The sequence below is a fragment of the Ambystoma mexicanum genome, chromosome 3q, assembly GCF_040938575.1.
Source record: "Ambystoma mexicanum isolate Mex_15411 chromosome 3q, UKY_AmexF1_1, whole genome shotgun sequence".
Lineage (NCBI taxonomy): Eukaryota > Metazoa > Chordata > Amphibia > Caudata > Ambystomatidae > Ambystoma > Ambystoma mexicanum.
This window is the reverse complement of record NC_090926.1, coordinates 624,567,500-624,580,078: the sequence shown is the minus strand read 5'-3', so window position 1 is coordinate 624,580,078 and position 12,579 is coordinate 624,567,500.

Sequence of the window (12,579 nt, the reverse complement as noted above, 5' to 3'; positions counted from 1 at the left end):
GTGCCAAAGCATACCAAGTGAAGAGAGACATTCTCTTTTTACTGAGCTAAGAGAGGAGATCAAGAAGCCAGGGGAAGGGAGTCATTCCCCCTTGCATTGTTGTGAAGTGTATAAAATCATAACAGGGGAAGGGAGTCATTCCCCTGGTAACATTGGGAGAACAATATTTTGAACATTATCCAAGAAGGAGGAGAAGGGAGCCATTCTCCTTAAAGAAGGAACTTTTTGTTAGTTTACCTTTTAGTCATATAATGTGAGGGATAGAGGTAGGTTTTGGCACAGGACAATGGAATGTACATTGACAGACTTTCTGGCAGATTTTCTTTAGAAGTTAGGGCTAGTAAGGACCCTTTTTCACACAGAAATAAAATTCTATAACCAAAACATTGCCACCTTTGTGCCTGCTTCCTTCTTCAACACGCACAGAGCACACCTGTGAACTCTGAATCTGCTCTGTGAGAGAGCAGTGGCTGTAGCCCCGAAAACTTTGGCAGCAGGACAAAAGTATAAATTATGATTTTGGCATGGAGTTCAATGAAAGGGGATCTGATTAGTAGACCACCCTTTCCGAGATAGATTTCCTATATCATTTTACTATTAATACAAATAAAAAAAGCTAGAGTTCTTCAACCCTTGCCAGATGGCAATCCTTCACAATATGTGAAAAAGATTCAGCTATTCTTCCCTCCTTCTTGGAACCTGAAACTACTACCACATTCATCTGTACACTCCGTCCATCGATCAGATGCTTACTCACATTTTATGGGCACACCTTCCATTCCATTGAATTTGGTTCTCTTTCGGCATTACTTTGTTCTGTCATTAACTGAAGTGAACACAGGAGGTTGGATACATCAGACACTAGCTCAACAAGAAACTGTGCTGTATTCATAGGTTTGCAGGACATCCATATCAAATATCAAAAGGAAGGCAGATCTCCTTCAAACACCAAAAAACATTGCATTCAGTGTTCACGGATTCTTTTTTAAAATCCAAAATAAATATTTCTGTCTTTGTTTGTGAAAATGCAAACCATGCCAGGTGCCGAACATCAGAGATTTTCATTATCAAACTATTAGGAACGCGAGGAAGCAGTTCCCGTCGCCGCCTCGGACATGCAGCGAGATACAATGACCCGCAGTGCAAATCGAGGTAAGAACATCTATTGAGTCAGCCTTACATGTCACTTCGAATCAAATGACTGGGTTTTTGCCTACGTTTCAAGACAGAACGAATGCACGTCTGAACAAGAAAGGCCATGCAACGTGGTTGCCTTGTGCAATAGTACAGATTTTCAAAATGTACCTTGCTTACTGTGAATAACCCCGCCTTAATTTAAGCACTAAGTGTGAGAGGGAGTTTACTAAACAACAATTGGATCTGGCATTACATGCTAAGTGATCCCTCTAGACTTTACATGAATAATGTACATGGTCTGCATTAACCACGAGTCACCGTCTTCGAAGAACCACGTGCAGCACTCATTTGCGGCTCTCCTCGGAGCAATTTGAACGAATTATTTGGTCACCTACCATCTAAATTGCCCAATTATAGTACAGCACTAAGCGGCCCCAATATACTGGGGTCGTGTTCCTTTTCCCCCCTCCCTGTAACCTTCGCCTCCCCCTGTGCAGTTAACCGATTTGTTCCATCTTGTGAAAGCATTGAATTACACCATTCATGCACACATGGGCCCTCACATATTGCTCTTGTTTCTGCAGAATTGGACTGTGCACATTAAAGAAGACTGATAGCCTTTAATCTAAAGGGCCATTGACAATTCGTGATTTATTACATCACTATGTGATCAACACACGACCGCCAAATACAAAAGGTAGTGTGCTTTTTTCTATATGACATGACGTTATCAAACAGCTGTCATGTATTAATATATAGATGAATGATTAGAACTAGTCCATGTGATTTGGACCCACAGGAAGTGATACCTGCGCGAATAAGTGGCGCCACTAACAGAAATCTATCCCTATTCCGTCTACTGAACAAGGTCAGTGGTCAAAACCTACTGGCATCTAAAGGCTCTATAAAATAAGATGAGCATGACCAACCGAAAACTGTTTTTGTGTTTTTAATTTTGTAGATTTTTGAAACATTATGGAGTTAGAAGATTAATGATCATTGTAGAAGACCTCTCCAACTACAGGCCGATTTCAAACATTCCCTACCCGGCAAAACTCCTGGAACCCTATGTATATAAACTAACCCAAGACCACGTAGAAAAACACCACCTGCTAGATCAAGCTCAAGTCGGTTTCAGACCCGCAAGAGGAACGGAAACAGCACTAATATCCATCTGGGACGACCTAAAATCTAACGCAGACTCAAACACAACCTCAGCTCTTATTCTACTTGACCTCTCCGCAGCCTTTGACACAGTTAGTCATGACACCCTGACCACAAGACTAAAAGACATAGGCATAACAGACACAGCATTACTCTGGACTAAATCAATCCTAGCAGATAGAACAGAAACCGTATGGATCAAACCCTTCAAATACACCCCACGAGTTAACGACTGTAGGGTGCCACAAGGTTCCTCACTATCACCACTGTACTTCAACATCTACCAGACCCCGGTTATCAGAATTTCAAAAAATACAACATTACGTGCTACAACTATGCAGATGATACTCAAATCATCTACAAAATCAGAGACATCCAAGCTGATCACTCAACCCTAACCGAGTGTCTAAAAGAAGTCTTCAACTGGATGAAGGCCAACAACCTGAAAATCAACCCGGGAAAGACAGAAATCATGATCATATCCAAAGACTAAGAGTACAAAACCACCATCCCGTGGCCTCCGGAAATGGGAACCGCACCATCACCATCAAAGGTAGTAAAAAATCTCAGAGTCCTGATGGACAACATTCTAACCCTAGAACCACAAATAAATGCAACAGTCAAGAAATGTTTTTTCCTCCTCCACATGGCAAGAAGAATCCTACCTTTCCTCTCCTTCACGCACAAAACACTCACTATCGTCACCCTCATCATGTCAAAAATCGACTATGCAAACAGCCTCTACCTCGGAGTACCAGAATACCTCCTGAAGAAACTACAACGGATCCAAAATACAGCAGCCAGACTACTCATCAAACTATCAAGAGAGAACACATCACTCCTGCCCTAAAAAAACGACACTGGCTCCCAGTAAAACATTGCATCACCTTCAAAACAATGTGCATAACACACAGGGCAATCAATGGACAAGGAGCAGAATTCCTACAAAAGAAAATAACAATCTACAAACCAACAAGACTCCTCAGGTCAAGCAACGAAATCCACCTGGAACCAAAACCATACCTCAAGAAAATGCTAGGAGACACCTCCTTCTACCACTTAGCTGCAAAAACCTGGAACAACATCCAAAAAGAAATAGGAAACACCAAAGATCATCTAAAATTTAGGAAATTACAAAAAACCTGGCTCTTCGACACCACAGACTCAAACTGAAAACCGAACCAACAGAAAGGAAAAGGAATGACTAAACTGGAGCGAACACGGACAACTCCCAGAACAGACTGGTAAACGCCCACAGCACCTGGACGGGTGACGCCGAGTAGAGCGGAACACAGGCGACACCCATGGAGACAGAGGCAACAACGACCATAATCCCAATCAACACCCGCACTCGCCCCTTAATTGCCACCAGGTACCACAATGATGGGGAATTGTCAGGATATTGGCAATCACCACACTAGCTGTGTTGAGGACATTGGCAGGTGCACTGGCCGTATGAGTGGGAAAGGTAGACAGCTAGGGCGGCGATGTAGGCTGGGGAAGGAGGGGCCACATGTGAAAGGGACCTTTGCAGGGGCTCCGGCTGTATGAGTGGGAAAGGAAGACAGGTAGGGCTGCAATGGAGGCTGGTGAAGGAGGGGCCAAATGTGAAAGGGACATTGAAGGCCAGATGGACCCAGAACAGGACATAGGTGCAGGGGTTCTCCCAAACCCCATCTGGGTAGATTACACAAACCCAGCACATCAATCCAGGATAGAGATGCCAACTAACCAATTTCACTAACAATTTCCCCCTTTGCATACACCTCTCAAACTCCAAATCAAACACAACCACAAACCTACAGCACACAAACCACACAAACTTCACTACATGGCAACAACAAAACAAAAACACACATAGACTTGCACAACAGCACACAATGACTACTGGCCACAAACACCCCAGGCCCAGCCAACTGACCCACCGGGCTGAGGCCGCCAACAGCACATCACTTCTCTCTTGCAGTTTTCCAGCTTCCTCCCACTAACCCCCCTTCCCTTCCTTTTTTCAGAGCCGCCAAGCGCCCGGGGACCACTCCAGTACAGATGTCCTTTAACATTAACATCGTCAGAATCATCTATTCTCTGTCCTGATGAAGGCCTGGTGGAACCAACGGGGAGGCCTGTTTGGGATGTGGTCTATCCCAGATAAATAGGCCGAAACCCTATGCATCGACAAAACATCTGTACAAATATCCATCATTAAAACCAAAAACCAAAGGGGGTGACGGACAGTCAGTACCTCTCAGAGACAATGAAAGGTTAACAAAAGAAAGGGTTAAATAACACAAGGGACAGGCACCCTTAGGAAAAAATTGTAGGAACATCAGTGAATTTGTTGTCATCAAAATAGGCCTCTTTCGGTGTCTATCTTAGCAAACAACTGAGTCTGTGATTTTTTACCTTTCATTAAACCTTTGTTCTTTCCTCTGTGTGAGAAGTTCAAGAATCAAAATGAACTTCTAGAATTATGTATGTTGGAGAATCAAGATCTCTATGGCATAAAATATGCTTTTTTGTGTATACTAATCCAAAATGAATGAAAATAATTGTCAAATGTGACTTTGTCAACCACTATATGTTTTATGTTTTTTAAAAAGGAAATTAATTTGTCAAAAACACAGGGACCTTGATGTGAAAATAATAAAAAGTCGGTTCCCTGTTTAAAAACTAGAAGTTCCAAGTTTGTTCATTAGGAGTTAATAGCAGCGTTAACTCCATGTTGCCGGTTTGTGTTTAACAAAATTTTGTGTTTGAAGTACAGGAGTAGGAGGCAGCCTGTGTTTCCTATAGAACACATAATTTATCTGCTGCAATAAAATAAGATATACTATGTTCCTTTTTGAAGCATCATTTGCATACTATAAACCATTTATGGTCTATAGTCTTTTCGTACTACATATCTGATCCCCAAACTGCTCACCAAAGAGGGGTGTTGTATTGTTAAAAAAGCCCTTGATACAAGACAACACAAAGGAAATTTGAAATGTGTATCTGGTACCATGATATTTGCCAACACCATTCACACACTGCATTTTACTATTGGGCAAAATGACCCTATCATAGATAAAACAATAGAATAAATAAGCCTTGCACACCAGTTCAGTCAGCCCAGTCATTAAAAGAAAAATCACAATTTTATGCGGGTGTCCACTATCCATTCATTCAAAGGAGCTTGCCCGCTACCATTCTTTTGGAAGTCAGCTAATTTGTAGACATTTTTGTTAAGCGTGGGTGGGAGAGCATTCGTACTGCCATTCCTGCTACTTGTTTAAATTGACTATTGCGTTTTAATCCACATCACATTATTTTAGTCTAATGTCTGATAAGCTATTACATAGAATTGATTAATTAAAAAGCATTCTAGATCTGTGGCACTTTTTGCATAAATGGTTATTGTTAAGGTACATGTTCAAGACATGGTAAAATCTAACATTGTGTCACGTCTAAATGGCTAAAGGTTATATAGAGTAAAACACTACAATACCAATTGTGAATGAAACAAACAAAAAGAAATAAAATAAGAATGCATCATTAAGCACCTACCCATTGTATTATATGCGTTTGCCAGTAACCAGTGTAGTTTTATAGCAAGATCATTTTTTTCTGAAAGTACTCTCCACCCCCTTAAATTAGCAGATTGCCTTTTCCATTGAAAAGGTATTTATTTTTTAAGTGTATTACATTTTACTATTTTTAAGCAGATATCATCATATAAACCTAGACAACATACGAAGGAACTCTTCCCTTACAATAAATGATAATAAGAAAAACATCATGCACATTTGGCAGCATGATTATAAATATTTACATTCAACAAAGACGGAGTAATGTTAAATACGAAAATAAAACACAATGGGAAAGATTGTTAGGTACATGGCAATGACATATTTTTTTATTTTCTTTTTTATTGTAATTCGGTTTATTACAAACTTATATTACATTTTATTTCACTCTCATACAAAACATAAAATCAATGAATCCTATACTTCTTGTGCTGGACCAGTACTGTTGCTATCTATCTCCTTCTTTAAACATTACAAAAGGTTTATCAAAATCTTGTCAAGATAGTCAATTGTTGCACAGATACACTTGTAATTCCTGCCAGTCAAGATTGACTGCCACCGCTCTCGCATGTCCGCATTCTTTGGTGTAAATTTCCCTAAGAAGAGACTCCTTTGAATATGTAGTGCTGTGCACTCTATTAACAGATGTTTTCTGGACTCCACAGCAATTTTGCAGAAGCGACACTGATTATCCACAGTATCTAATTGATGTCTCATATGCAACATTTCCTTAGTTGGATATAGGTTCAATTGCAACCGCAGAAATTGATCGTAGTGATATCGGCTAGGGAACCTTTCCAGGTATTTTAGGATCATTTTAATCGCTCTCGCTTCACAGCTCAGATCTAATGAAGTTGCTCATTTAGATCTTTTACAGAGGGTTTCAATCCAATCACAATAACTCAACTTTCTCTTTACTGCACAAGGGTTGTTTTTAAGTGTGTCCAACACAATGGGCCTCATTACGACCCAGGCGGTAAGTTACCGCCTGGGCCGTGACTTTACCACCATGGCGTAAACTACGTTTACGCCATGGTGGTTGGCGGACTTACCGCCCCATTCCGACCTTGGCGGGGCGGTAAGTCCCCAATCCCCATTTACCCTTCCCCATTCCCATTTTTGCCCCATAGGGCATAATGGGAGTGGGGAAGGCGTTAATTACGCCACCGTAAATTACGGTGGCGTAATTAACTCCATGGTCCCTTAGCGCCATGGATTTTAACACCCGCTAAAAGCAGGTGTTAAAAGCACCATGGCGCTAGGGGACCTCGTAATTGGCGGTAAGGGGTCGGCGCAGCTAACGCTGGCGTTAACCCCTTACCGCCAGGGTCGTAATGAGGCCCAAATGTCTGCATTAACCAACTGTTCTCGGATCTTCCTATACCATTATTTCAGTAATCCAGTGTATGACTCGCCTAGTATTGGACCAAAATATGGTATGGTTTGGCCGATGATGTGATTATATATTTTCGCAGCAGAGCCACTGTTTTCCAGAGGACCTTTTCGTATAGTGACTGCAGCCCCAGTTCATAACAGATTGACACAAACAGAACATATCTTGGAAGAGAGAGGACCTTTTGCCAAAAATAGCCCTCCAGCACTTCCCGCATTGGCCAGCTTATGTTTAGTCCTACTTCACTACCGAATATTATAGTTGCTGTTACCTTTTGCCTATAAAACATCATTACTGGTTTAAGTGTGAATTTGCCATATTTTGCGTGTAATTTCGACCCTTGCAGAGACAGTGTTTTCATTCTTACTTTCAAATCTTGCGTCCAATGCCACTCTCTAACAGATTTATTAAAGAGGATGACCAAATAGCGGATTGAATCCGTACTTTCAAATTGTTCACAAGCCACATTCCATCTGACGTTTTAACCTCTCTTCCCAAGGTTTGAGCCGAATGTCATGATTTTGGATTTTTTTACATTTATTTTTTTTGCAAGTACTCTTCTAGATGGTAAATCTGTGTCTGCAAGCCTATTTGGGCTGTGTCCAAAAGCACAAAGTCATCGGCGTATATCACCCATGCTTATTGATGCCCATTTATTCTTGGTGGAAAGGTGTCACTGTTTGTTAATGCTGCTGGTAGATCCGCTAAATATAGCTTGAAAATTAGGACGGCTAATGGACAGCCTTGCTTAATGCCTTTTTCCATCTTTATTTTATTAGTAAGGACACCTTCAGCATTGATTCTGATGCATATGGAAGTTTCTAGAATGTAGCGCTATGATGGCTTGTAATAAGGCTGGCGGACTGTTCCACATCTTCAGTTTCTTCCACATTGTTGCTCGATTGATGCTATGAAACAATTGGCGCAAGTCGATAAATGCTAGGAACAGATTGTTTTTTCCCTTTAACATTTCAAGCTTCATCACATTGAATAGTAGGAGATTCAGCTCTGGCCCCGCCCCTTTAGTGAAGCAAGACTATCTCACGTCTAATTTTCCTGTTTCTGAAAGCCCATTTGGACAATCTCTTTTGCAGGAAAGAGGCAAAGAACATGCCGATGACATCCAATAGGGCTATCGGACGGTAGTTGTTCGGACCGGTCCTGTCACCTTTTTTGAAGATCGGAACATCTACCGCTGATTTCCATGAGACTGGGATTTTCTTCTCTTTAGAAATGTGCCGAAGAGTACCAAGATGAATCCAGCCCATTGTTCTTTATTTTTTTTTACATATTAGTCAGCCTATCAAGGAACATCTTTGTCTACCCATGTATCATCTTGGGGTGAAGTAGATTTTGCAAAGACCTTGGAATAGTGTTTCACCCATTCGTCGGCATTTACACTATTACTTAGAATAGCTTTCTAAGTTAGTGACCATTTTTATAATCGCCCATGTGTCTCTTCCATGATGGGCGTAAATGGATTTCAACATTGCCTCCGCTTGTTCTTGGTCGCGGAGCAGCTTGAACGAGATGTGCCAATTTCAGTATCTTTGTCTTTGTTTCTTTATTGCAAGTCTCCACTCCAAGTTGCCATGTGTCTTTAGGGATATGAGGTCTTTCTTCATTTATTTTCCCTCAGAAACCTTCTGACTATATGGGTACTTTGTTTGGATATGGTCCATCCTAAAGCCGGTTTTCATTGTTTTATAAACTGATAGGAGAGGTATACAATTTGGAATTCCAGTACCATGTTGGTTTAGAGATTCAAACTTCTTTGTCAGATTGCCAATATCTCTCTGATTTATTTTCAAGCGATTTTGTCCTTGATTTACTCTCAAATCACTCAAGTAATTAAGGGCATCATGATCGCTATTTTCCATCTTTGTCACTTTTATGCTGTGTAGGAAGTTCCTTGATGACCTCTCGGGAGGATAGCTCAGGGGCAAAATGCTTGCCTTGGAAGCAAGATGACGCGGAGCAACACAGGTTCGATCCCCGGGTCTGCACTTAGAAACCTCTGGGAATTACGCGCACTATAAATAACCAATCATAATCATATGTAGTATAGTATCTTCTGGCACCCTTTCCTGTGCCATGTCGGTCTCACAGGGATATCTACTCTGGTCTGGCCATTAAACATTTCACAGTCCCTTAGATCCATCTCCTGTGCCCACCATTTACCACGCTCATTTTTTGGATCTATCTTTTTTGCCGTCAGCTCTTTGATATTTGCTTTAGTGTAAATCCGGGAAGTATTAAAATCACCACAAACGATGATGTGGGGATTTTTATATTTTAGGACACACTCATCTATCAGCGTCATTGCTGATGAGATACATTTCCAGAAGAGATCATCGCAGGGTTCCAATAGGTGTTGAATATTATCAAGTATTCCGTATGATTTTGTCGCTACTGGCATTCCATAAGATTGTTCCTTGAACAAATAGGTTTGGGTTTGTTGTTTTTACAATTGTTCTGTTAAAACTGATATAATATTGTTTCGTCCTCATTGTATATGTTGGCCTATGCCCAGTCGCTTTGTGAGGAAATCCATATTGCAAGATCGTGACCTTAAGTGAATCAAGCCTCCATTTTAGGTTAAAGCCACCATTTTAGTTTATCGTGCAAAGTCGCTCTGTGGCCTAAAATGGCCGACCTGTGTTCTCTTGTTCTTACTTTAACCTCTTCAACCTCTGTAGGAGAGTTAATGCCCAACCTGCCTTCAGGCTACATGCTAGGATCATGTAGACCTTGTCCTTTGTTGACCTCGGGATCAGGGGATTACTTGAAACGGCGATGTTAACCTACAAGTATACAAGAACAATAACGCTATTTAAACATGACATGCGAAACATCTGTTTGACCTGAATTAAAGCAAAAGTGTAAAGAGTGTAAAGTTAAACCCAGAGAATAATAGTGTTTGTTAGTAAATGTATTAAGAAGTAAACTGCATGCACGAGATATGTAAATTAGGAACAAACCTGCTGTGAACCCTAGCCCAGTACATGATTAACTTGTAGGAGGCTGGACATCGTTATGAAGAAACTGTATAAATACATTGATGTCCAGCTAGCAATTCCTGTTCACTGCTCACATTGAACCTGCTGGTGGTCTCTGTGATGTACTGACGGCCAAATAGCTATTTGTGTACTTTGTTTTGTAAACTGTACAGTTTTGCAATAAAGATTCTGGGAATCTTTACAACCCTGTGTTGGTGTATTTCTCTTTGCATAGTGTAAAAGCCTTGATATTGTATTTTCTGATTCCACAGATGGCGCCCGAGTAGTTGAAGTTGAAGGTTGGCTCGGCTATCGGACCAGGATCGGACGGTGCAAACAAAATGGCCCCTCTGGACGAGAAGTGAATTCCTCGACAGAACAGCACGATCCGATCCCTGAACGATGAGCTGTAGCCCGAGACGACGTCTTGACGAGGGTCCATATATCGAGGTGGGTAAATTTGCCGAAATCACCAGACACGTGGGTCCTTAGAATTGTCCTTAGTAACCCGATCGGGCCTTCCAGTCCTTTGGTCAGGTGAGTCGTGACCCGATTCTTAATTTAACCCTGACAATTTGAATTTGGCGCATTGTATTCGTGAGCACAATTATTTGACCAGGTAACACCAGAACTCTGATATGCCTGGGAAATTGTCTGCCTGCTTCAGGGCATTATTCCGCAGCGACAATCTTTGGAAGACAGACGTTCCGCACCACAGGAGGGGTCGCCGGCATGTACTATGTACTGTAAGAAAGGCTTTGTTAGTATAGCATTTAATGACATTTGGCACAGACAGACCAGACATAACTCTAATCTTCGGTGGCCAACCGATGGTAGCTTTGAAATCCCTCATATAGAATATCTAGAGTCTGTATTGGTAAAGAAAAAGACTAGACCTGCAGCATTTGACGCATTGCACAGTTGCAAAACAGAAGCTTTGCAGCAACAAAAGAATAGAGAGAAACATATGCGTTGACATATGACGAGTGCCGAAAAGGCACGGTTATATGATCAAAATAAACAATTGGAGTCAGTTAGGAACACAGACAGAGCGTTTCAATAAGAAAATGTACCCTTCAAAAGATTTTCATACGTCCGATGAATTGATTAACAAACTTTTGCATGAACGAAGGCCCGATGCCTCTGCGCCACCCCTGTATGTCCCTCCTCCGGGTGCTTTGCCCCTTCCTGTTGCTATTCCTCCTCCATTAGTTCCTCCGGTCCTCCCTGTTGTTCTTCCTGTTGTTCTTCCAGCCGTCGCTCCTTTGCCTGCCCCCTCGGGTCCACCTGCTGATATTCAGAATGTGCCTACTCTTCCTCTTCCAAGTGATTCTGCATCACTTGTAGTAGACCAGGGGGCGGGATCAAGGGTTGTGACTCGTAATACTGTGTCCCCAGATATGGGATACGGGAGCACAAAAATGTTCCATTGACCATTCACGGGTTCCAAATATTCCCCTGTCAGGGGAGTCCAACGTTTCCGTAGGGTTTTCAGGCACACCTCTAGTTTGTCCGGTCTCTTTGCCGGTACCGATAACACTGGGTCCCTTCACGGAGCAGTGTCCATTTCTACTTACTACAAACTGTGGGGAGAATTTGCTGGGGTTAAATTTGTTGAAGGAATTGATTGCAGTAATACATTACTCCCCGGACGGAGTTCGGTGAACAATTTCACCTCAGCAATCACTCGCCTCTCAGTTTTTGACTCGACCTTTACCGCCAGAATTCAGTAATATTCCGGAATGCTTATGGGCAATTGATGTAATGATGTGGGCATTCTTCAAATTGAACCTGTTAAAATTATTCTGAAACATGGAGTAAAATTGCCTCGCATTCCACAATATAAGATCTCAGTTGAAGGCGAACAGGCTTTGAAATGTATAATTTCTGATTTTGTACATCGTGGAGTAATTGAGGAAATTACAGGTAGTTTGTGTAACAGCCCCATTTTGCCAGTATACAAAAAAGGTGATAATGCGATTCCTTTTCGGTTTATAATTGATTTGGGTGCTATGAACAAAATTGTGGCTCCTCAATTTCCCATTGTACCTGATGTTACAATGATACTAACCATGATTCCGTCTTCTGCCACTTACTTTAACGTTGTTGACCTCAAAAACGCATTTTTCAGTAATCCAATACACATGGATAGTAGGTATTTGTTCACGTGTACCCTAGGTGGACGCTCGTTCACATTCACTCGTGCACCACAAGGGTACACTTAGCGTCCAAGTATTTATAGTAGAGCATTAAAAGAGCAACTCAATACTCTCGAGTTGCCTACTACTTGCACGTTACTACAGTATGTAGATGATCTCCT